Source organism: Rousettus aegyptiacus, unplaced genomic scaffold (genome assembly GCF_014176215.1).
Source record: "Rousettus aegyptiacus isolate mRouAeg1 unplaced genomic scaffold, mRouAeg1.p scaffold_m13_p_11, whole genome shotgun sequence".
In the NCBI taxonomy this organism is placed as follows: domain Eukaryota; kingdom Metazoa; phylum Chordata; class Mammalia; order Chiroptera; family Pteropodidae; genus Rousettus; species Rousettus aegyptiacus.
The window spans coordinates 1,299,009-1,324,264 of NW_023416286.1; the positions used below are offsets into that span (position 1 = coordinate 1,299,009).

At 47.1% G+C, this 25,256-nt stretch overlaps 1 protein-coding gene and 1 pseudogene across 2 annotated transcripts in view; both read left to right on the forward strand.

Annotated features, from left to right (window-relative positions):
• The first annotated feature begins 5,323 nt into the window (after positions 1–5,323).
• The window catches only part of WASF3 (WASP family member 3), a 68,853-nt gene continuing 48,920 nt past the window's right edge, over positions 5,324–25,256 (forward strand). Inside the window, exon 1 of one of the 2 annotated variants that reach the window (XM_036228373.1) lies at positions 5,324–9,417. The gene's annotated coding sequence lies outside the window, so the exon portion shown is untranslated. Of the gene's footprint in view, positions 9,418–13,556; positions 14,129–25,256 lie in introns of those variants that run through there. The other variant, XM_036228372.1, reaches the window with a different exon arrangement.
• Positions 13,425–13,543, forward strand: LOC118609709 (annotated as a pseudogene).

The window sequence follows — 25,256 nt, forward strand, 5'->3', positions numbered from 1 at the left end:
CCTTCGGGGAGAGCCCTCGTCCAGGCCCGCCTTCTCCGCAGTTCCTGTGATGGCCGGCGCTGGTTTCGGCGGGGTGTACGGCACGTCTTATTTTGCTTTCGTTCCTGCGGATCCTTTCTCTCTTACTGTTTTCTTCCCCTTTTCCGCCACGTCCCCAAGGGGCACCACTCATAACCAGTTCCGTGAACAGCCAAGTCTTGAGCTGTATTAGTGCTTTAGCACTTTCTGTCTTTTGAGGGGGTCGCGGTCCTTTAACGCCTCTACGGTTTCTGTTCTACAGAACCTCTAAGTCTCCGCCCGGCTCTCCACCCGTAGGTTTGCAGAGTGGTGCGTGCGGCAGCTCTGCTGGAATTTACTTCATTTCTCTACACTCTAAGTGTGGTCTGGGGACTCCCAGAGGTCTTTAGGACCTTTGCAGGCGTCAGAGAGTTCCTCCTTATTTTCATAATTATACCAAGATATTACCTGTCCTTTTTAGTATCATTTTCTTGGAGCATACTGTGCTGTTTATCAGAGGCCATGTGACGAAGCCTCAGTTATTTGAAAAGACTGTTAAACACTCGTCTTTCCAACTAGGTATCTGTGTGAGGCTGAATTGTCTTCATATATTGCAACCAAAACAGCACAGTCTCAACAGATTTAATTTAGAAAGCAGATCCGAAAATTCTGCTGTCTTAAGCCAGACATTTAAAAAACTTGCAAAAATATAATGGTGTCAATCATTTTCTGTTTTAAGAAACATAGTTACTTTTCTTTAGAATGTATTTATATTAACACAGAATGAGTTTATTTTCTTCTTTTCAATGATTTAAATACTTAAAACATTTCTCTCAATTTATAGTACGGTTAATATTCATAATTATAACTCCTAAACAATAGCTCTTTGGGGTTTCAAATTGTAGGAGATACTGAACAAAAATTTGAGAATTGTCGTTTCATGCAGCAGGGGGTCACCTGAGGAGTTTTAACAATACCGATGCCTGCGTCCTGGTCTCAGAAATGTAACTGGTCTGGAGTGTTGCATAGGCTTTGACATTTTTAAATGCTCTCTGGGGATTTTAGTATAAAGGTAAGCTTGGGACTTTTACTGATATATAGTTCGTATGCTTATGTAATTCCTATTCTTGCTGCCTTGAAGAAATTGGAACTCGGCCCTTCCCAGATTTGCACAAAAGAATCACCTGGGGAATCTTAATTTCATTTTTGATTTTTCTCTCATGTAGAAAAGCAGTGGCTTTGTTTTTAAAATAACTTTTGTCTCGAAAAACAGCCGTCGGCTCGGGAAGCCGCAGAAGCAGCAGAGAGGCGGTGAGTCCTGTTCACCCGGATCCCCCTGGGGGGGGCGTCCTGCGCGACCCTCCGCAGTTACACTGTGGCCCCGGGACACTCGCCTCGCTGCCCGCGGCGGACCCCGTGCAGGCTTCGCTGGTTTTCGCACGGACTCGCTCGACTCTGTGCCGCTCCTTGGCGCCTGCGGATGCGCATGACCGCCGCGTCGAGTCACCTGCGGACGCGCGTGACCGCCGCGTCGCGTCCCAGACAGCGCCAACACCGCGTTTTTTCCCCTTCGCGGCCACCACAGTTCATTTTGTGTATCGATTTGCATCTCGTGACGTGGTCGAACTTGTCTTTTAGTTCTAGTGGTTTTCCTGTGGATTCCCTAGGGTTTTTCTGCATATAGGATAATGACATGCACTATTCATGAAATCGACGAGCAGGACAGTTTTACTTCCGAGGTGGATGGTCTCCCTCCTCGTCCCTCGGGGTAGAACCTCCTTTACAATATTGCATAGAAGTGGTAAGAGCTAATAACATCCTTGCCTTGTTTCTGATTTTAGGAGGAAAACGCTCAGTCCTTCTTTAAGTGTGATGTTCGTTGTAGTTTTCTCATAGATGTCCTTTATCAGATTGAGGAAGTTTCCTTCAGTTCTTAGTTTGTTAGGTATTTTTAATCACAAATGTGTTGGATTTTGTGAAATACTATTGCTACATCTACTGAGATGATCATATGGTTTTTTCTTTTATTAATATAATAGTATTTGATTTTTGAAGGTTAAACTAGTTTTGCATTCTTGGATAAATACCTTTTGTTCATGGCGTATAATCCTTTTTATAGGCTCCTAGTCTTGGTTTGTTAATATTTTGTTGACAACTTTTGCATCTGTATTCATGATCTATAGTTTTCTTGTCATGTTTTTGTCTGACTTTGATGTCAGGGTCAAATTGGTTTCATAGAATGAGTTGGGAAGCCTTTCCTCTTATTTTTCAGAATTTATGAAGAATTGGTCCTTCTTCCTTAGACATGCACCCGTTAAGTCATTTGAGCCTAAGCTTTTCTTTGTGGGAAGATTTTTAATTGCTAATTTAGTCTCTTAATTTGCTATAGGTTTATTCAACTTTTCTCATTTTTAGTCAGTTTTGTTAATTTATGTGTTTCCAGGAATTTTCCTTTTCATCTCAGTTGTCTAGTTTGGTGGCATAAATTTGTTCAGGGTATTTCCTTGTAATTCTTGTAAACTTTTGTATGGTTGGTAGTGATTCATGTCTTCTGTTTTATTCCTGACTTTGCCAATTTGTGCTGTTTCTCTTTTTTCTTGGTCAGTCTAAATGTATGTCACTTTTGAAAATACCTTACCTCCTGGGCAAGGTTTAACCTCAAAATTGTTAAAAAATGGTCATCATCTGATGTCTGGGACTGCCTTTTTAGATTATAGAATTTTAGAATGAGGATCGTCTGGGACAGTCTTTTGAATGAGAAATAATATTTGGTCTGTTAGAAGCAAGATGAGAGAAACTAGATTGAAACACAAAAGTAAATAAAAAATGCAAGCCAGAAAAGGGGAAGGATGAGGATGATTCACTGGAAGCAAATTATTTAATTAGAATAATGTTTTGCATACCTTATATTGAGCAATTTTGGATGGTAGACAAATGAAATCCAAGCATTTCAATATTCCATGGATTTTATAGGTAAATAATCTGGTTCCAGACAAATGTTACGTTGAAGTTCCATTGATAGGAAATAAGGTTGAAGATAATAGTCCTTTACTGAGTGGCCTTCACACTTTGGCTTGTTCCACGGATGCAACAAAATCTCACACTCACTGTCACCTTGCCTGTTTCACCATTACTTATTTTTTTTGTCTCTGTCAATTCCTGAAAAAAAGGCAAGAACAGCTTGATTTTCTTTGCAGCCCCCAGGCTCCCAGTCACGGTGATCCGTGGACATTACATATGTACTTGCGATGACCCTTTTCCACCTGATGGTTGGCGTGAATGCTGATCACGCAGGGGCATCAGGAGTCAGTGAACTGGCAAAGGAAATGAATGAATGAGCCCAGAAAAAAATGAAACTGAATCATGCCAAAAAACAGATGATTTCTAGAACGACTGCATTTCTGAATCCTTAGCTGTTGAAAATTGGAGATGCCCGCATTTCCAGTAACTTCTTACTGTGTGTTTTTTGCCTTTCCAAAGATTAAGATTTCATTTAAAAATAACCTCTTAAACATTTCCTTCTAGGAGAGTTTTAGGAGAGACTCTTATTAATATGAATGTGTCCAAAAGTTGGCTTTCTTTTTCTTTTTCCTCACTCTCAGAGGTGCTGTAGCATAATGTGGCTTGAAAATATGTGTATTTTTTCATTTCTCTCAGGAACATTGAAAGAATCTTAATGATGATATAACACTTTCAATGGGCTTTGTATAAAACCAGCCAAGCGTTAGATTCAATTTTTTCATAGGTTCAATCAGCATTCAAATTTCAATTTCCTGAAGTGTTGAATTTCATATATTTTGGTGCTTGTTGACTTTTTTCTCCCTTAATCCTAGCATCAGCCTTAAATTACGTCTGGTAATTTTTGAATTTCTTCTCTTTCTTTTTTAAAAGATCATGTTTGTTTTGCAGGCATTGGTGGTTGGTGAAATGAGGAACCCTTAACCCTTATCTGGATGGGTGAATTCTGATTTCTGTTCCTAAATTGAGTAGAATTTGATTTTCCCTAGTCTTCTTGTTAAAGTTCTAAAATAAATCTTAAGATTTAGTAAATTTCATTTGAATATAAGTCCCCTGAATTCGCGAAGTCGTAGGGACATAAACAATCAACTGGTTAAACCAATGAGTTAAAAAGTGGAATGACGAGAAACCCAGAGTGGTTGGAGTTGACCAGAGCGTTTTGATCTGTTGCCTTCTCCTGAGGTTACGTTTTAATGCCGTCTGTGGTTATGGAATGTTGAAGTTAAATCTAGCCTAGTTTCATAACTTTTTATTTTAGTCACTAATATTTTCTCGCTGTTGTATATAAGTCGCTTCAGTTGGCTTCGATTTTTATTAATTTGCTATTTTTCCTTTCCAGCGAGACCTCCCGTATGTACCTGTGTAGACGTAGATAGGTATGTACGTTTTCAAGAGGCTCGTCATCCTGAGTTTAACTCTTGCCGATGATTGCTACTTTTGGAAGGAAAACGAGGGATGAACTTCACAAAGTCCTGCTGTGGTGGAAGGAAGCAATAGGAGAGGCTTAGCTGTGAATGTCGGAGAAGGATAGGGAGTGAGCGAGGCCAAGGTCAGGCCTCAGACAAGTCAAGATGGAGAAATCACTTGGAAGCCTTCCTCTCTTGTTCCAGCCGGAGCCATTCCCTTCCAGCTGCTTGGCATCCTGATGAAAATTTTATTAAAAAAAGAAAATTACAAAACCCCTGCTTTTGTGGGTAAGGGGTCTAGGTAGGTTATCAGTAGAAGGCAGACCCTCTTGACTTTGTGTTTTTAGTTAGCACCTACTAGAGATTCTTTCCTGGACAGTCATTTGCCATCGGAAGAATGGAAGGGGCCACCTGGGACACAGTCGTCCCCTCTGATCTGTGGGGAATACGTTAGGAGAACCGGTGGGTGCCCAAAGCCACGGGCGGCAGGCGCCGAGCCCTGTATACTCTGTGTCTTCCGCTGTGTGTACACACCTTTGGTCACGTTTAGTTTGTAAATTAGGCACAGAAGGAGATTGACAGCAATCACTAATAATGGAATAGAACTGTTACAGCAATACACGCTAACAAAAATGACGTGCGTGTGGTCTCGCAAAACGTCTCACCGTGCTATACTCACCTGTTCACTTGAAACAGAGCGCTTTTCGGCTTCTCTTTGGCATATCCGAGTCGCCGACATCACTGTGCTTGTGCTCTGGGGCCATCGTTAAGTAAAATGAGGGCGACTTGAACACACGTGAGCAATGCCATGACGATTGACTCGACTAGAGACAGGGGCAGAGAGGCGCACATGCGGTGTGAGGGTGCGGGACAGGGGCGGGTCACATCCTGGGAGAGACGGAGTGGGACGGCACGAGATTTGGTCACGACGCTCAGATCGGCACGAAGCATCCGAGTCGTGTATTTCTGTTCTTTTCCACTGGATACTTTGGGGCCGTGGTTGACCGCAGGGAACTGAAGCCGTGGAGGGCGAACCTATCCCGTGGGGCAGGAGGCTGCTTGAACGAGGAACATGGATGTGGGTGACCGTTCAACCTTCGCTCTGAGATAATGCGGTGGCAGGTGTGTGCTTAATGATGATGGCTGAAAGCGCTTTCGGTCCTCGGATCAGGAATAAAGGCTCTTTCTCTGAGTAGCTGCAGACGCTGAATTCTAATAACCTCAGACACCCTTTCACAAGTTTTTGAACCCAGTTCGTGGTTCGCCCGAAGTAGAGGATTCGCGTGATTTAAGGGATGTGTCCCCTTTCTAGCTCATTTAATGCTTCTGTTCCCCCCCCCCCACCTACTTTCCATAGAATTCTATCTGGCTTTTTAGGACACCATGGGCTGTACATAAATGCAGTCGCATGTGGAGCGTCCTGACCTGACCTACCCCCGTGTAGGTTTCAGGGTGAGAGCTGGGGGATTGATTTCCCCTAGCACATAGTGGGACATGTGCAAACCCTTCGAGAGCAGGGGCTTTGGGGGCCAGGCTGATTTGTGTTCAAGTCTTGGCTTTGTCATGGATTACCTTTGTGGTTTAGGGGGGTGGGAGGGCATTTCTTAACTTCCTCATCTAAAAAAACCCACGTCTACCCGCCTGAGTCGAAAGGAGACCGTGTCAGTAAGAAAGGCTTGAGCACTGTACTGAATATAGAAAGTTGCCCACTTATCGGCAGAATAAAGAACAATTACAGCAAGAAAGTCCCTCGGAGAGCTTCAGTTCTGTGTGTATTTCGAGACCACACCTTGGAAGGGAGGACTACCTGTCTCTTGACTGTCCGTGTATCTTCTAATAGGAGAGACACCTCGAGGATGTAATTAATCAGTGAGGAAGGTGATGATAGGCACCTCCACGGATCTCGAAGACGGGGAGGTGGCAGAGACCAACGCGACATTAGAAGTTCAGAGCCTGGAGTCTTCAGTGAGAGAGAATCACACCGGCATCAAGCGTGGGTCATACGGATCAGTTTTCCTAAGAGCACATGTTCGTGTGATGGTTTCTCGTGTTAGGTGTCTTAATTACGTGGTCACAGCTGATGATGACAGCAGTTCCGTGGGGAAGCTTATTACGCAGATGCTCCTGGTTTGCGTGGGGGCAAGCTCCAGTGGCGACGGGGAACGAGCGGGGGTCAGAAATGGAATTATTTTCCCTGACGGGCGAGACACAGAGGGTTCACACGGTCACGTATGGCCAGCGAATGCCTAAAGCCGCAACTGGCATTTCTGGTGCGGCGCAGGGCTTTCTCCAAAGCACGCCTTGCCCTTCCATGCCCCAAAGGGCAGCACTTAAAGATGCAGGAATGATCACAGTTGGGGTAGGCAGAGCTGAGGGGCGAAGCCAGACCCCAGGGACCCTAAACCCAAGCAGGGCTTCTTTTCTACTAGGTGGTATTTTCATTGAAAATGGCTTATTCCCTTGAAAATGATTTTTTTTTTAATTATAAATTTGTTTATAGTTCTTGCTTTTGTTGTTTCTTTGAATAGCTTTTCAGGAAAGTAGCCCCGAACACACTGTACTGTGGGGTTTGGATGTCCTCGAAACTCCCCTTTTGTGTTTCATCATAAATAGAGCGTCTCTTTTCCCTTCGTGAAGACCAGACTGTCTCCTGGGGCCACCCTAGCCTTGTGACAGGGAGGCTGTGCAGAAGCCACTTCGGTCTACTCAAAGAGCCACAGCAGAGAGGGTGGCAATGTGGACGTGGTTGCCACCAGAAGCCGGAGGCTGGCCAGGGGGCGATCTGCCCCGAAGGTCCTGAACGCTCAACCCCGTGGTATGGTTGGGCTCCACGCATCGAACCTGTGACGACCTGTGAGATACTGCGTTTTTGCCGAATGTTTACTTAAACGCCTAACTTTTAAGTGGTGCCCCTGGTGCTCTCCAGTCTCCCCTCTCCCCCCAAAAAGCACACTTGGTTTTCCCGGATTGTGGAAGTCCAGCAAGCATTGTAACAATGGCGCTTCCTTCCAAGTGCCTCTTTTTCTCTCCATCATGAATTCGTCACTTAGTTGCAAGGGCCCAGTAAATTGACAAAGATGGAGTCTTCTCCTACTGCTTTCTCTTGGAGGCGAGATGGTTTCTGCTGGAATAAAAATGAAACATCTCAGGATTTGAAATGTCTTACTATGAAAACCCTGGACCGTGTCAAAGGAGTGTGTCTTAATAATTTCAGGGAAATACTTGCTAAGAGTACTTCTCTAGAGTACTTATTTTAAAAGCACGACTTTTTAATTTCCAGCACTATACAGCGAATGAACATAATTCATATGAAACAGTAGTCATAGATCTGGAATCGAGACTACATGAGTTCTGGTGGTTAACCGGCAGGATTATTTATTACAGAAATATATTAAGGATGGCTTATTGGAGTTGTCTTATAATTTCATTCATTTCTTCATAATTAGGTAAAAGGATGATTTGCCTTGAATTCAGTCATTTCTTTAAAGTAAGGAACTTGTGAAATATCCTTTAGTTTTATGTTCAGTTATCTAGGGAACGTTCACAGGCAGCAAAGAAACGTGAGTCAATTATTCAGGAATTATGGTTGCTGGTATTTATGTGTTGAAGGTACCTATAGGGCAAGAAGTTTTGGAATCCTTTGCAACATTGGCATGGCCTTGTGCCCCTGACTTCACAGAAAGTCATAACTGTTTCAAAGTCTTTGTAAATGAGAAACTGAAAATGGTTGTTACTTATTTGATGATTCTGGCAGTTCGTTCCAGATCGCCAAGGTAGTGGAGAAACACTAGCCTTTCATCCTCTGGGAAAAGAGGGTGGTAGGGTCACCGATTCCCACCTCTGAATCAGAGCTCCCAGCATAAGACGCACACTGTGTGGAATCCTCCCAAGCAATAGAGTGGAAAGCATGCGAAGAAGAACAACTTTAAAAAAGTTGACTAAAGGGAGCCAATACGTGATTATAATATGTAATATTTCCATGTCCAAAAGAAAGAAGGAATTATTAAGAAATTGGAGAAATACTAGATATGGATAAAGGGGACAAAGTCCATGGGAATAAAAATTACATGGTTTGGGGTCAGGATGTCAACCGATGGTCACTGGGGCCAATTCAGTGCCAGCAGGAATCCCCAGTTTGGGGTGCAGTTAAGAAGGAAACTTTATTCAATGCAGACAGCTTCACTGGGATCCAGCTCAATTATGGAGCAAGTCGGCTGTCAGGAGGCCCCGCGGACAGGCCCCCCTCTGCCTGGACAGCTCCGCTCCACCTGCGAGGGAAGGTGTGCTCTGAGCCAGAAGAAAGCTGACTCACGTAGAGAGAAGCCCTTGCCTCTGGTCTGTGATTCACCTGTCCTCATGCAAATGAGGACCACATCCTCACGAGTTGATTGGCTCAAAATTCACTGTCCTGATTGGTCAGAATGGAGCTACTCTGGCGGGTGCAGATACTGATGGGTTTGGGCGCGCTGGGGGATATAGCTGCAAAGCTCTGATTGGACAGGGAAAATCTCGGCCCACGGAGTCAGCTGGAACAGTGCGGGCAGGTGGTGCAGAGTGGGCTTCTCCCCGAAGTGCTCTGTGCATGAGAGGCTCTCGTTTAGAAATGGCGCTAGGCTCTGCTGTTAAATTTGAGCCCAGTTAGCCCCCAGGCGTCCTTCTTGGTAAGTATTTTCTTTATCAAGGTTCACAAAGGTGATACTGAACTAATAATGGTCTGTGTTTAAAAAGCCCCTGGTGACATTTCCCTAGGGATGCAATACCTCATGCAGGTCATAGGCTGCTCTGGTCTTCAGGTCTGGGGCGGAGTCACTTAGGTAGACCCACAAACTAGTTTTTAAAAATCACATGGTTAGGTGCAACTCGCTTACAGTAATAAGTTAGTTAACTGTATTTTGCTTTATTTTTTACATGGGGAGATTTGAAGATCGAAGCGTAACGTGTTACTGCTGTTGATAATCAGACATCGTATCCACATGGTTTATTTGGACAATAAAAGGTAAATTGTAAGCTTATGGAAGGCAGAAGATTGTTTTTTCTTCATGCTAGAGTTTGGCGTAGTACCTTAGACAGCAGGTGCTCTTTAATCTCTGTTGATGTTATAAATTTGGTAAACACTCCACCTGCATGTCGATGGTCAGACCGTATATCCTAGAGCAAGCTTATTTTGGAAAAAAACCATTGACCTCGTATTGCTTTACTGTGCTTAAATTGTGCTAAAATTAAACTCCCCAAATGCACAGTGAAAAGCATGGCCTTATTGCATGGCCGATCGTTTCTAATGTGAGTGGAGGTCACAGCCGAGGGTGGTGGTACAGAAACCTCACTTCAGAGGCCTCGGCAAGAAAGAAAGGTTTGAAGTGGATTCTGTTAGGTTAGATTTTTTTATGTTAAAACTTTCTCCCAAGCAATTTGGGATCAGACGGTGAAAGAGAGGGTGGTGTGGTGAGCCTTGGGTGGCGTAGAACCTGGATTAGAGTATAATGCTCTGAAGGGACTTAATCTTGACTTTGTTTATAAAATTTTCTGTAATTAAGTAATTGATTTTTCCCCCCCAAGTAATTTAATGTGTGGCTTCTGTTGTTTTTGATCATGCTTTGAAAGCCCTTCACTACAAGATTATTTTTTAAAAAATCCTGTGTTTCTTCAGGTTCCTTAGTGATTTCATTTTGCACATTTTTGCTTCATTTGGAACTTCTTTTGATGTAAGGGGTGAGGTTAGTACTCAATTTGATTTCTTTTCCCCCAGTAGGTACTTAGTTGTTACAATAACATTTCACGAATACTCCTTACCCCGTTGATTTCCATCCACACTCGTTTTATACTGAGTTCCCTAGGTATGTGTCAGTCAGTTTCTGCATTTTCTAGTCAGGACCACACTGTTTTAATATTGTAGCCCTGCAGTGTTTCAGTATCTCAGGGATGCTCTTCAATCTTCTTTTTCAGAATTGTCTGTGCTCATTTTTCCAGAAAACTTTAGAATTAGCTTGTCTGGTTCCTGAGAGGATTGCTGGGGATGCTTAAAAAAGTCCTTCTGTGACGAGTCATGGTCCAGGTTCTTGGAGCCCCATCTGTGTCATAAATGTGGAGAGACTTGGTTTTAGATTTGTTCTGATATTAACCAGCTCAGTAACAACATACGGATTCACGTTCTACTATTTTAGACATTTGCAGGTGCTTTTAAAGAATTACTGTCATTAGATACAACTATTATAAGAACCCTCAGAAATTTTTTTTTTTTGTCATTGCAGTGGGGTCTTGATACTTGGAAAAGTTGGAAACAGTTCTCTAAGCTCGCTTTCTGTTCCAAAACTTAGTGATAAGTAAATAAAAGGTGTATCGTCAGTGCAATCAGGGATCGAATTTCAATCTTTGTAGCTACTGAAAGGGCCACTCTACCTAGAGAAGCTGCAGAAATGGTTCTTGGCAAGACCATTTGTCTGTTTCTTTCTTTTCCTCTGTAAGCAGTTGGTGTTTTGAAAGGAAGCATATTGTCTAGGTTTTCAAAGTCCTCTAAAAACAGGATGGGGGAGTGCGTTATTCTTGAAGCATGTAACATTGCATCTTAGGGGAATTAAGTGCTTTCAAAGCTTGAATTCTTTGCGTTGTCACAGTCGACTGTTATTGTCGAAATAAGACCGTCTTGTCTTCCCTTCCTGAGTGTTTGGTGTTAGGTGACGCGGGGACTCAGAACAGAATGGTTTATGGGTCGACACTGTCGAGGCTGTGATACCTCTTAAAAGTCAAACTTTGCTTTTTTGAAAGGCAACTCAAATCTCTAGTTTGTATAATTCAGTAACAGATTGGAAAATAATGGAACGAATGATGAGAGAAAATTGACCTTCATCTGTTGGTGAATGGCAGGCACCATTAAATTAAAGTGAGCGTTTAAAATGAAGAGAATTTTTTTCCCCTTTTGGAAAATTACTTTCAGGATTCATTGCTTTACAATTGCTACGGGACTTTGAGAAAATTCTGTCATCCTGTCAAGGATGACATTCAGTCTTAGAGGGTGAGGTCTGAGATCTATTGAGTCCAGTTATACCAGACTCAGTCTATTTAAGAAATGTAAATAGTGTTCTTCAGCCCAGAGTAAATATGACAATCAGATAAACTGATCTAAATTACCATTATTTAAAGTAGAAAGATTAGAGGAGTTTAGGAAAAGTAAGAATATAAGCGGAATATAATCCTGGAGTATAAATTTGAAAACTTCAAAGTGAAAATCAGTTTATTGCATTCTCAAATGTTATTTGTGTGCCAGATAGGAATAGAATATGCTAGGAAAGTGGGTGTCCTGATGGGAGGGGACATTTTTGTTCAAAGCACACGTGACATGAGGAGATGGGAGTCAGGCCCAACTCCCAGTTCTGTGTGGGGTGGGGGTGCTTGGTGTCCGTCCTGGCTAGGATGTGGGGGTGGGGTGGGGTCACAAAGTCATTAACCCCTGATGTTTCTAGAAAGTCAAATGGTCCCCTAGCATTAACTTCTGTTTCAGTCATGATCACAGACTACATTTTGGGAAATCTATTATTTTCCTTTCATCTAATTTGATTTCGCGGACCCTTTGAAGCCTTAAAAAGCTGGATTTGCAGTTTAGACTTTGACCAGTAACGTGTCAGACAGAGTGCTACTGTGCCCTCATCCTGGCCAATACCGGGATTTTTCATATGTTTTAATCTTGGTTTGTCTAATAAGTGAAAATGGTATAGCACACTGTGGCTTTAATTTGCATTTCTTTACCAGTGTGTGAGGTTGGGCATTTTTTCATTTCTACTTTTCTGTTAATTACTCGATCACTGAACAGATTCCCTTCTGTTCTTGTTCAACCAAATGGCCGGGCTACATGTTTTGTGAGAGTGTTAGTTTGGAAAAGTGTCAACTTGCTCTATCAGGCATTAAATTCAGCACTACAGATGGTTCATCTCAGGACTGGCGTAGGTGGAATGGGGCGGGCAAGTGCCAGCCAAACTTTGAAGGGAAGTGATGACGGGGGAGGGGCAGAGGGGGTCCTGGTGGGAACTGTCGTGATTGGTGGGCAGCAAACCGGAACTGCGCACCGGAACAGCACAGCGGAAGTACACACCGGAAGTGCGCAGTGGCTGTGCGCGCCGGTACAGTGGCACCGGAAGTGCATAACAGAAGTGCGCCCCGGCTGTGCGCGCCGGAAGTGCACACCGGAAGTGCACACCGGAAGTGCACTCCGAGCTCAGCGGGGACCCGGGACAGTGTGGTGTGGGCGGGCGGCAGGGTCCTGGTGCGGCGTTGTCAGCAGAGGCGTTTGTGTGAGCGAGAGGTCTTGCCGTTGATTTAACAGTAGTTGACTATCAAGACCCAAACTGGTACCATGATAAGACTTTTAGGATGATTTTGCATCATCTGGTATTAAAATCTCTCCTTTCGTTGTTTCTTCAAAGCACAACATAGCGGGGCAAATTTCTGGGCCTACTCCTCGGAATTAAATGAAAGACGACCCCGTCGGTGCAGGTTGGGCTGCGGTGTGTGTACCGCCTTCCTCCGGGAGAACTGTTGGGTTGTCCTGGGCACAGGCAAACAGGCTCAGCGTGGCGAGAGGCTCCTTTAGCTTTTGATGACAGCGAGCGCTGTTGTCATGCTCGAGTTAAAGCCCAGTCGAGCTGTTGACGGCATTTTCGCATTTCTTTCGCGTGAGTTCTTTGGCCACCCTCCCTTCCTGGGTTTCTGCCAGTCAGAGGGAGGTTTCACCTCCAAGCTCAATGTCCAGGAGTGAAGGGAAAAGGCAAACATGCTTTTGCTCTTGACGTGTGGCTGTCCCTTCCCCTTTGAAACCATTTCGTTTGGGAACGCAGAAACTGAAGACTCTGATCTGAAGAGCATTCGACGCTGTTTCTCATTAATACTCTTTGTCAGCACGTTCTTGGTCAGGAGCCTGATGCTCTGATTTCTGTCCTGCTGATTTCCTATCCGTGGTCCTCTGCGGAGAGTGTTTTCTCCCGGCTGCTTAATCACACTCAGAAAAAGATGTTCGTCTATGGCCAGGCCACCCTGAACGTCCCCGATGCCGTCTGATCTCAGAAGCTAAGCAAGGTCAGGCCTGGTTAGTACTTGGGTGGGAGACCACCTGGGAAGACCGGGTGCTGTGGGTGTAAAAAATAAAAAAGAGAAAAAGATGTTAGGCTTTTTAATGGTTTCTGTAACTAAGAAGATTGCCCTCTCTTACTCTCTCTATAAAGATGTAACCCAGTGTTTGCTTTCGCTTCAGTAATTTTTTTTGAATTTTGGCCTTTTGCAGGAAAAAAACCTAAAGAAAGACAGAAGGTGGAAAGTTGCTGATTATTCTCTTTGAATGTCTTTTCTTTCACAGATGTCGTCTGTAAGTCCTAAACCAGAACCATCCCCCCAAAATCTACCCATAGCAAGTAATCTGGATGAACTTTAAGTGCAAGGCAGATCTAGATGCGATTACTAGATGACATCACCAAGGAAAAGGGCCAGATGTATAAATATATCTAAAACATGGTAACCTCATGATCCTCTAGTTCCCTGTATATAAAAAGTAGGCATGACATTCCACACAAGCTTCATTCTTTCAGCAACTAGTCATTGAACACCTACTACGTGCCATGTACTATTCTGGACATCAGTGAACAAAATATGAAAACATCCCTGCCCGGCCTTCACGGAGCTGACATGTTAATGGGAGAACGAGGCGATAAAGGAGAGAAATTTTAGTAAGTGACGTGCACACACACTTATGATGGGTGCGATGGAGGAGAAGAAGTCACTGAAGAAGGAGCAGGGGGTGCAGGAGTTGTGATTTTATTTGGGGTGGGGTTGGAGAAGATGGTACTGGAGCAGAGATTTGGGGGAGGGGCCGCGCCTTGGGGGTGCGGGCTGAGTGGGGAGGAACATTTCAGAGAGGACACGGCAACTGTGAGTGTCCTGCTGCGGGTGCTCCTAGGGGTGCAGGGAGATAGGGAGGAGGCCTGAATACGATGAAGGAGGGAGATGGAGGGCAGGAAATGAGGGCAGAGCCGTGGCGGGAGGGAGGGAGACAGGTCGCATAGCTCTTTTAGGTCATTGTGAGGGTTCTGGCTTTTAGCTGAGGGGACTGGACAGCCTTCGGAGAGTTTCAAACAGAGGGGGGGACACGATCAGACTTCCTCTCATGGACAGGCGCCATGGCGTCCCTGTGGGGGGCACGGGCTATTGGGAACACAGAGCAGAGGCAGGAGACCAGGGTGCAGGCTAGTGGCGGCTTCCTCATCAGGTGAGAGCTGATGGTGGCCTGGGCCAAGGTGGAAGCAGGTGGGGCGGGAGGAGAGGTTTCATTCGGATTCATTTATATTTGAAGGTAGATGGTCCAGCAGGACCTGCTTCACGGTGACATTTTAACCCCGGTGTACTCGGCTGTTACTTCAGAATGGACAGCGGGTGGCAGGGACCCTAAAAGGAAAGAGGAGGTTGTTTTCATCTGGTGTTATCTATGCATGAGTGATTCCGGGTCGTTCTGGGCTTTGCTTGGTCTGGACACTGGTGAGCTTTGCCGTATTAGGGTGTCAGTGGAGTTCGCGATGTCACCAGCCTCTGCAGTGACATCATTCTCATTCTCTAGTAATCTCACTCTGACAGTTGACTTTTTCAAAAGCAAGTAACTAACATTAATTTAGATCATATTTACTTTTCAGGAAATATTCCAGAATACCAGGAATATTTGGGGGGGGAGGTGCGGGGAGTGGATCCCGATAGTTTTCCTCGTGGAATTACATAGCACTTTTACTTTATAGTGTTTTCTCAGTTTCTCTCATATGAGGACATCTTATCAGTCACCTGCCGTAGGGTAATGTTTTGAGGATGAATGTGTCCTCGGCCACGTGTGCGCGCGTTTTAGACGCAGATAAGTTCTTTTCAAAGGGCGTTTCTGTAACATTTTGTACAGTTTGTCACTTTTTCCAGTGCTCTCCAATGTAGTCTTTCCACAAATTGCTTAAGCAAGCTGACCCTGTGCATTGTGGGATCTGGGCCTTCGGTTTTACGGCATCCTGAGTCCTGGTTCTGGGGGACGTCGTGATTTTCAGGGGGTCCCTGCCGTGTAACATTGGTTCAGTGGATGAATGCATGACCTTAGGCGGACATGCGTGTGTGTGGGGACCAGGGAGAGCCTGGGACGGAGATGAACAGAGGATGTAGACAGTGCCACCGTAGCCGGTACACGGAAGGGTCGCTTACTTACCTTGGGACATTTCCCGCTCTTGGCCTCACTGAGGAGTTCAGTTTGGGGTGCAGAGCCACTGAGCAGCAGCGGGGGCCTCCCCATACATGTTGGTTTCCTGTCCTTCCTGAGGTTTTGGTTCGAGGGTGAGAAAGATGAGAGGTTGTCCAAGTTTTGCCTCCTGAGTGCTGAAGGATGAACTCCAGAAGAGAGCCCACTTGCCATTTATAATCATGCCGTTGTTTTTCTAGGCCATTTACTAAACTGCCTGCAGTTTCCTTTGTTTTTATTTTTATTTTACATAATTTTTTACTATGGATCTTGCAGTTTATTTGTTTCTGTGTCAGCTCTTAGGTATTGGTTTATAGTAGATATTCGGTGAATAGTCCTACATAAATAAATACCGTAGACACTATTTGTAATGCTTTTTCATTCAATGTCATAAGAATTTTGTCATATAATTAAAAGGCTTCTAAAACAGTACGTAGGCAGTTGCATAATAGTTTATTTTATAGATCTGACATAATTTGCTTTAAATAGATTCTTTTGTTTGCGTATTTAGTTTCTGTTGTGTTTTATTATTATAAAAACCACCGAAGGGGACGTCTTTATACAGATAAATCTTTACCCACATTTCTGTGTATTTCTTTAAGATATATAAGTAGCTAAAAGAATTGTTAATTGAAATAATGCAATAGTTTAAGTCTCTGGACGTATACTGGCAACGGAAGTGTAACTGTCCGTGCTCCCACCGGCGTTTGGGACGAGCCCCGCGCTCCCGGGGCGCGGCCTGTCGCTCTCGCGTCTTCTCATTCTGGGTCCACTCCGCGTGGCCATCGCGTCTCCCTCTTTCCTTCGTCTCCTCGAGTTACAGCCAGAGCCGGGGACAGTCTGTGGCTTCTCGGTCCGGGCTTTAACTCCGTGTTTCCTGGCCATCTGGAGGTTCCCCTGCATCTCAAGTTCACCATCCCCGAGAATGTGATTATTCGCTTTCCATATAAGCCCACGCCCTACTTCTCCGTCCCCTCCTGAGATAAACGAAAGGAAAAGCATTTCGGCCTCCATGGTGGGACCGTGGGAATGGTCACTTCTCCCCTTTTCCTCTTTATCCTGAGCTCGTTGACGCCAGTTCCCTTATTTCCGTGCTCGTGGCTTCCGCCTTGGTTTCAGCTTATTACCACCTCACGCCTGGATTATTAGCGCCCGGTCTGCTTCCTTTGTCACTCCTCTCTAATGCATCACCCTCGCCCTCACACATCGTCATCACGGAAATGCCCGTCTCCTGTTGGCGGCTTTCCCGGTCGCCTGCAGAGCCCCTGCGTGGCCTGCCCTCCCTCTGGCCTGCCCGTCATCATTTCCTAGGGCGTTTCCCCCTCCTCTTTCCCCAGCCAGCTCGGACCCTTGGTTGGTGCTCCACGTGTGTCTTAACGCTCTCAGACCGCCGGGGCCATGCCCTGGCTGGCCTCTGCCCGGAGTACAACCCCTCACTGTTCACTGGACAGTCATCTGCAAATTCAGCTGCGAGACTGTGCCTGCAGACCCTTTCCCGGCGACAGCTGGCTCTTCTGCACAACTGCCAGCAGCGTGTGAGCACTTGGGGCAGAATCTGCCGTATCGTCTGTTGGTAATATTTATTTATAGGTTCGTGTGCCAGGCTGTGTGGTTATCGTTTATCCGTGATTCCGTGGCACTTCTATAGAGACTCTTGTAGAAAAGATACCTAACCAAAAGTAGTTGAATTAATGAAGATCTCAGTAGAAACATACTCTGGGCCGAGGTCTTTTCGGGCGTCTGCCTGCCTGCCTCTGTTTGGTATCATTTCTATTCATTCAGTCCAAAGAACTTGAGCATTTTTTTTTTTTTTTTTGTAGTCTGGAACTGCTCAGCCTTGGTTTGTTGGAAAAGATCTTTCTTTTGCTTTCTTTTCAAAAGGAATCAAAACTTTTTATTTAAATAATTGTAGTCTCACAGGAAATTGCCAAAAAGAAAAAACAACTAGAGAGTCCCATGCACCCTTCTCCCAACTTCCCCGAGGGGGACGTTTTTTGTGGCCAGGAGTAAGCACACTGTCAACACCAGGAAGGCGACGTGAGTGCGCTCCTGTTGCGGACCGGGTCGCGGGCCTCGGTCCCCTCTCCCTGCTTTAACCTGCGCGCGTGTGTAGCTCTGTGCCGTTTCGTCGCACGTGTAGATCGGCGTGACCGCCGCGCCATTGTGCGAGACCTCCCCGGTGCCGTTTGCCGGTTTGCCACCCTTCCCGCCGGCCCCCGTACCCTGTCCTCCGTCACCACAGTAGAGTCATTTCGAGGACGTTGCGCGCGTGGGATCTGACTGCGCGCCACCTTTTGCGACCCACCTGTTTCCTTACACGTCCGTAAGGTCCGTTCGGGGCGGTTCTATGTCAGTAGATCACCCTCCTTTACTGCCGGGTGGCGGGGTCCCGCTGAACGGAGGCAGCAGGTGCGTTCGGCCATCCACCCAAACAGCGAGCTGTTTCCAGTATTTTCGTATTATGGAGAAAACGACCGTGAACGTTTGCGTACATATTTTTGTATGAATGTGAGTTTTCATTTCCATGGGATACACATCCGTGCGTAGGATGGCAGGGTCGAATGGCACGTGCATATTTAGTTTTCTGAGAACTCGCCAAACTATTTTCCAGAGTAGCTGGGCCATTTTTTACATCCCCACCAGCAATGTCTGTGTGATCTAGTTTCTCTGTATCCTCCTCAGAATTTGGTATTATCACTCTTTTTTATTTATTTATTTTGACTGTTCTAAGAGGTGCATAGTGGTATCTCGTTGGGGTTTTAACTTGCTTTTCCCCGTGGCTGAGGATGCCGACTAACGGTGTCTGCGGATGTTAATGGTTGCCGTCCGTACGTTCTAGATACGAAACCTTGGCTGCCTGCTTGGTTTCCGGATATTTTCTCCCAGTCTATAGCTCGCTTTTCATCCTCTTAACAGAGTCTTTCCCAGCTCAAGAGCTGGACATTTTGAGGCTTTTGTTTTGGGAAGTATTTTTGCCGGAGAAAAAATAGTGTGACAGTTTTTTTTTTCTCTTTACCATTGTAAACATGTCAGTCCATCGCATGCTGATTTTCATGACTTTTGATAAAACGTAGCCTCTTTACATGTTATTCTTGCCGTTCCCTGCGTTCGACAGGTTTTCCCTGCTCTTTGCTTTGGTTTTCGGCAGTTCGGTTGTGCCGTGCCTCGGCGTGCCGTTCCGGGTGTCGCGCGAGCTTCTTGGATCTGTGGATTGACGTGTTTCATCACATTTGGGTCAGACATTATTTCTTCGGATATTTCTTCCCGCCCATTCTCTCTACCTGCCAGGTACACACGTAGTCAAGCCGTTTGCCATTTTCCCCACACAGATCTTGGGAAGTTTCTTTATTTTTTAATTGCTTTTTCCTCTTAAAAGCCACAGAACCTCCTGCCGCCGTGTGCAGGTTGCAGTTAAGCGCATCGAAGGAGTTTTTTATTTCTGAAAATGTATTTTCTATTTCTAGCCTTTCTATTTCCTTTATTCAAAAAATCCCCACACAGATGAGCGGGAATACCTTCACTCGCAAAGCTCTTCAGCAAGAGGCATTTTCACTTCTAGTTCTTGCCAATCTGATGGCTGCGAAACGAATATAGCGTCGTCCCTTTATCTGCCTTCCAGCAAATACGTTTAACGATTTCGCTCCAGTTTCATTCTGCTGAAGTCCCTCACTGTTCTGGCCGTTTATTCGCCCACTTTCCCACACAGCCGATCGCAGTGTCGGGGACGTAGAGGGGTCGATTTCCGTCGGTGTGTTTTTTTTTTCTTTTTTATGAATCGCGTTCTTATTTTCATGTCCCCCAATTTTTTTACTGCGTGTTGAACATCGTGTGTACAAAACAGGAAGCACCGGGCCTGTCCACCCCTGGAAAAGTGTCCGTCCTTGCTTCTGCTACTCCGCTCGTGCGGGAACCGAGCTGGGCCCGGGCTTGCTCGCAGTGGTAGTTCGAGATCATCGTTAGCGTCAAGCATGTGGAGAGTGGGATCAGGACTTCATTTTCGGGGGAGCCTCAGAATGAACCCCAGCCCGACCTCGGAGATCTTTTCACGCTTCGGAGCCCGGCGGCCAACGTTCTGAACGAGGGGCGGGCGCCCTCCGTTTGACGGCCCGGCTGCAGGGGCTTTTGGACGCTGCCGAGGTCTCCTTGCCGCCTCCCGGCGGCGGCTTTCTGTCCCTTGGGGGTCTGTCCGTGCCCTGCCGCCCTCCAGCCCTCGGCACCCTCGCCTTCCCTTGGTGTTCGACATTCTGCCGCTCTGCATCCAGGGGGCTCCGCGGGTGCCCGAGGCAGGCGGTCTCCCCGCTCCTCTGCGGCATCTCCTCGTGCACCAGCCGCGTGCGCTTGGCAGAGACCCAAGAGAAAGCGTTGGCAGGTCGGCGCGGACTCGCTGGCGGGTCGCGGCTCCTTGGGTTCTGATCCGTCGTGTTGGCTCACGTGCTGACATTACAAGTTTAACAGTTCACCTGGTGTTTTCTTACCGACATCTGTGGCAGGTGCTGCCTCCCCCCACCCTGCCGGGCATGGGAACAACTGTGGACCAGTCTCTCCCCGGAAGGCCTTGGCACTCTCTGGTGTTTACTACTTCACCAGCGTTTCTTTGTGTTCTGAGTTTTCTCGTTTGTTTGTTTTTTTTTTTTTTTAAGCTTATGGTTTTATCGCTTTAGCTTATGCTCATTGTTAGGGAAGTTTTCTTTACTCACTTTTTCTTAGCTGTAAATATGTTTAAAATCTTGTGGACGCATCGATGGTATCTGTACGAACAGGTCTCATCCTTAGGTAACCCATTCTCTGGAATGGGGGTCTTTCAAACCTTTTGACTCTGTAGCTTATGCTAAAAAGATGAGCACAAATCCCCGATGTACATGTATCTTACAAAGTAAAGAGGTGTGCTAGTTCATCGAACTGTATTTTAAAATTTAAGACTTACATCATAATGTTGACAAAAGTTTTTCAAATTTATTTTCATCTGATATCGTCGATGGTAGTGGATATAAAAACTATATTTCAAATCATTGTTTTGATGATTTTGAAAAAAATGTTCAGCCGATTTCTTGTCAATCTGTTTGGACCGCGATGGCTTCCGATCATCTCGCTGACCGGAAGAGGTCACAGGTGGACAAGCGCCGACCTTGCCTTTCCTCGTGAGCTGCTGCTTGCGTTACCCTTAGTCCTTTCGTGGTTGTTCAGAAATCTTTTTTGTTTTTTTTTAACTCCTCCTTCACTTTGTTAGGATCAGTTTCATTGAAACTGGTTAACCGTGTAAATGCCTTTGCCCGCCCCATGGACTGCAGCCCCGCAGAAGGCCGGGGCCCCCTGACGGCCCGTGACCCCCTGCCGGCCCGTGACCCCCTGATGGCCCGTGACCCGCTCGCTGACAGCCCGTGACCTCTTGACAGCCCGTGACCTCCTGACGGCCCGTGGAACCGGAGCTTCCTCACCTGTGGCTTTATACCTTGTGTGACATGTGACTGCGCACCTGTGGTCCACGCGGGGACGTGATGTCCCACGCACGTCACATACGAGGAACCTTGATTTCTCTCCCCTCTCTCAGGCACAGAGTGTCCCCATCCTGTCCCCACCCTCCCCTCCCCCATGGGCACCCCGCACGTCGCTCTTTGCCCTGGAGGGCTAGAGCCGGTCGGGAGTCGGCGCCTTCCGCGTCCTCAGAGCTGACGTCGCCTGTGTTCAGGCAGCTCTCTTGCCGGCGCTGGCCGGGGCCCTCCGGGCAGGACGCTGCCTCCGTGAGTCCCGGGGCCAAGCCCCTGTGCGGCGTGACAGGGTGGAAGCTGATTCATCTCACAGGGTTGGACTCACGTGGACAAAGCAAACAGTGGCGCCAAAGGCATCACCCACTCCGGATGGACCGAGGCCCTCAGAGCTTGCCTCTGCCACTCGCGAGCTCTCGTGACAGTCCGTTACCCCATCTCGATCTTCGGAAAATTCTCTTTGTTAGTCAGGGCTCATCGTCCCCTCCCCACCCCCGCTGAGGACTAAGGGATGCACTGTGTGCGGAAGGACCCGGCAGCCTCCCCAGGCAGTGAATGGCTTCTCTGGGGCTGCGAGGGGTGGGGGGGGGGGGAGACTCTGCAATTACCTTGGGGGCGGGGTGGGGCGCGCAGGCGGGTGAGTGCAGGGACCCCCGAGAGCTTGCCATTCGTCTTTACTTGTCATTCAATGTCAAGTGAAGGGAGGTGGGACAGTGGTTAAAATCTCGTCCTGGAAGCAGACTTTCTGGGCTTCGAATCTTAGTGCTGCTGTGCACCGTGGGACCCTGGGCAAATCGCCTAAGTTTTCTGTCGCCCTCGTTTCCACGGAGATAAAAGGGAGATGATACCAGCACCTGGCTCGCAGGGCTGAGGCGGGGAAGCCGGAGACCGGGGAGCCCACGGGGCGCGTCCGCGGAGCGCCCTGCGCGGCGTCGCGGGCTCAGGGAGCGTCAGCCGCTGCGCCTCTGGCACCGTCCTTGTGAGTCGCCGTCTGTGGGACCTGGTGCGACCCCGGCTCTTCGCGCCGCAAACCCCCACGAAACGGCGCTCCAAACGAGATCGCACAGTGCTCCCCGGGGCCGGGATGCTCTCTCTTTGGGCGGGTCGTCAGTTTGGAGGGCCAGGTGGTTTTGGCTCTGCTCCTCATGACTCAGACCCCCTTGTGCTCCAGTCGCCAGCGAGGAGACGGGGCCACCCGCTCCGCCTCACTTGCTGCCGTCCAGAAGACACGGCCTCCGTTCGGGTGCACCCCGAGGTCGTTTCTCCGCGCCGGACCCTCTCCCCAGCCGTCTCCCTTCCCTCCTTGAACTGCTGCAGGAATGTGGCCTGCGGTGGTGGTGGGGACCGCCTTTGAGGGAGGGCAGACACCGTCAGCTTACGGTCCCTCTGGGCAGACAGCGCTTGAGTTTGTATGTTACGAGGTGCAGAGGACCGTAACGTGTTGACGTCACATGATTCTGGCAGTTTAATCATAATGCTTTTTCTGTATTTTTAGGTGCAATACGTCATTCACTTGCCTTGAAACGGATTTTAAAGATCGCTGACCACTCTTTGTGTTAACATTTCGGGGGTCATTAATTCAAGCATTGAGATTGATGAAAATGGTATTTAATCTCTATGTATTTGCCACACGTCGAAATCGATACGATTACACCTCTTTGGCATCTGGATTATGTGGCATTTCTTTTATTAGATTAAGCAGCAGCCGTGAGGGGAGAAGGTGAAATCGGGCGTAAACCTCGAGTGTGTTTTGATTGCGAGTCTGTCGACTTTCCCTGCGTGCACATTCGCCGCGCCTTTAATTTCCTCAGTTTCCTTCACACGCGGAGGCACTCGGTCCCTTGCACTGACCTCTGTGCTGAGAGGTTGGGGAGAGCGGGGCCTGAGCTGAGGACGAGGCGGGCCAGCGCCTCTCCACCTAACTTGCCGTTTCTTCCTTTGAGCCTGTTTTCCTGATCTGTAAGGGAGTTCAGCTCCTGCCTCCCTCGTTTGCGGCAGGGTTGTTGTGAAGATTAGAGACGCCTTTCGTGAACGCCCTTTGGAAATGGCATCGTGGAGTCAGATGTAACGTTATTATTAATGATTTGCCATTTGCGGTAGAGAGCCCGTCGGATGACAGCTTTGTTTTAATTAACTCATCATATGTAAATGAGACCCTACTCTTGCAATCAGAGGTGTTTCAGTGAAGGTCATGATTAGATGTAGAGGAAAAGAATCAAGAGACTTTTTAAGTGAGGTTAGTGTGTGTCTGAGATTTCACTTATGAACACATAATTAGTATTGGAAATTAATGTTTAATGTGTCTTAAGTTTTACCTTTTTGGTTAATAAAAAGAGGAAGTAAATTTGGAGAGTAAGCTGCAGAGCTGTGAAAAAGACGAGTCCGTTTAGGAGCAAAATTCCATGATGCTTCTCATTCTCTATTCTGAAACAGACTATTTTTAGTGTCTCTCTGAATCAGTAATGAGTTCTAGTTACGGGACTCAGTAATTAAAGCAGAGAAAAATACAACATCGTTCAGGCAGGGAAAAATCGTTCTGGTTGAGTTGGATCTGTTTCAGGGCTTACACTGTCATCCTCGGGGACCTGGCTGGAGTCGGCGGCTTGTCATCTGTTTGGGGTCACAAAACAGGAAAAGTACCAGGACGGTGGCCAAGGACACAGTGTCCCACTTTTTGAGAAGGGAAGTTTAGAAAATTCTGGGATTCTGGGATCTCTTACCAGGTAGGCTCGTTGCATCTGTAGTCTCTGTAGAATCTGGAACATTCTTTCAGGAAGCCCTGGGCCTCACCTTCTTTTCCTATGAGTGGGCCCTTCCAGTGGGTCAGTTTACCTCGCCCCCCCCTTCCCCCCAAGAGCTCGGTCCCTCTGCCCCTGTCCTGCACTTCTCTTTGTTGCCAGACAGGCCCTGAGTATTGCACAGGAGACTGCCCGACGGGGCCAAATCGCCACCACCTCGGTGTTTAACATTGTAGATGGTTCCAGAATGTCGTGAAATTGCTTTTCGGAAACTTGCCCCTAGTCATCAATCTTTCCTCAAGCTGGAAGCCTCGTCTCATCTCGAGCAAGGTGTGATTATTTCATCTTTTTATGCCCATTGTGCGAAAGCTCGTGAACTGTCAGGCTGAGTCAAACTGAGCAGCCTGCTGACCCAGATTCTCCCGCTCTGCGCCCGGGTGGAGCCCGGCACCTAGAGTGGCCACGGGGCCAGCACGGGGTCCCGGACACAGGCAGGTGCAACTTCCACGGCCGAAATAGGCCAGAGAGAGGCATTGTGATTTTTTTTTTTTAAATCTAGCCATTCGAGAAAATTCACTTATTTGACAAATGTTTTTTGAGTGTTGCCAGGGTGCCAGGGATTTAAATAAAAAAATGAAAAAGATTTAGTGAAGAGTGGAGTTAGGGGTCGAAAGCATTAGGGTCCAGAGGTGGCTGCCCAGGGCCAGGCCTCTCTACCACAGACATTAAAAATGCTTCCCCCCCCCCAAAAAAAAGCTAACAGTCATGTAGCAGGAAATCGTACAACTAGAAGATCTACGTCTCCTTTGAGAATCGATTCTCTTCACTACGAATTGCTGAGCACTCTCAGCCTCTGAAGCCCTCGATCTTTAGGCAGCTTGCATGAGATGTCCCGATGAGCACGTCTCTCCGAGGCCCGTAGCCGCGGCCTGTCCCAGAGCGTCAGACAGTCGTGGCAGGGAGCTCTGTGTGTGGCCAGGCCCGGACCACGGCGACATGCTCTCGCGGGCAGAGAGGACCTGAGGGTGTGAGTCTGGCCGGGAAGGGAGCCCCGGGCAGCACAGCGAGCCGACCTCGGGGGCGTGCGAGGCCTCGCGCCCCGTTTCTGGAGACCTGGAATTCGGAAGCTTAAAGGATGGCAAGGACCAAAATAGTAAACAAATCCTGATACAATCAGATTAGGGTGATACTGGCGGATTAACAACGAGTCCGTTAGACACAGTGTGTTCTCGGGTTAGGCGATTTCATGCCACCGGGAATTTTGTTTCCTGCTGACTTTGGATGTGTGGATAACTTAGGTGACAGGGCATGTTACTAAAGGGAAACATCATTGTCGTTGGCCTTGGAAATGCTCTATAGAACAAGTGAAGGTGTT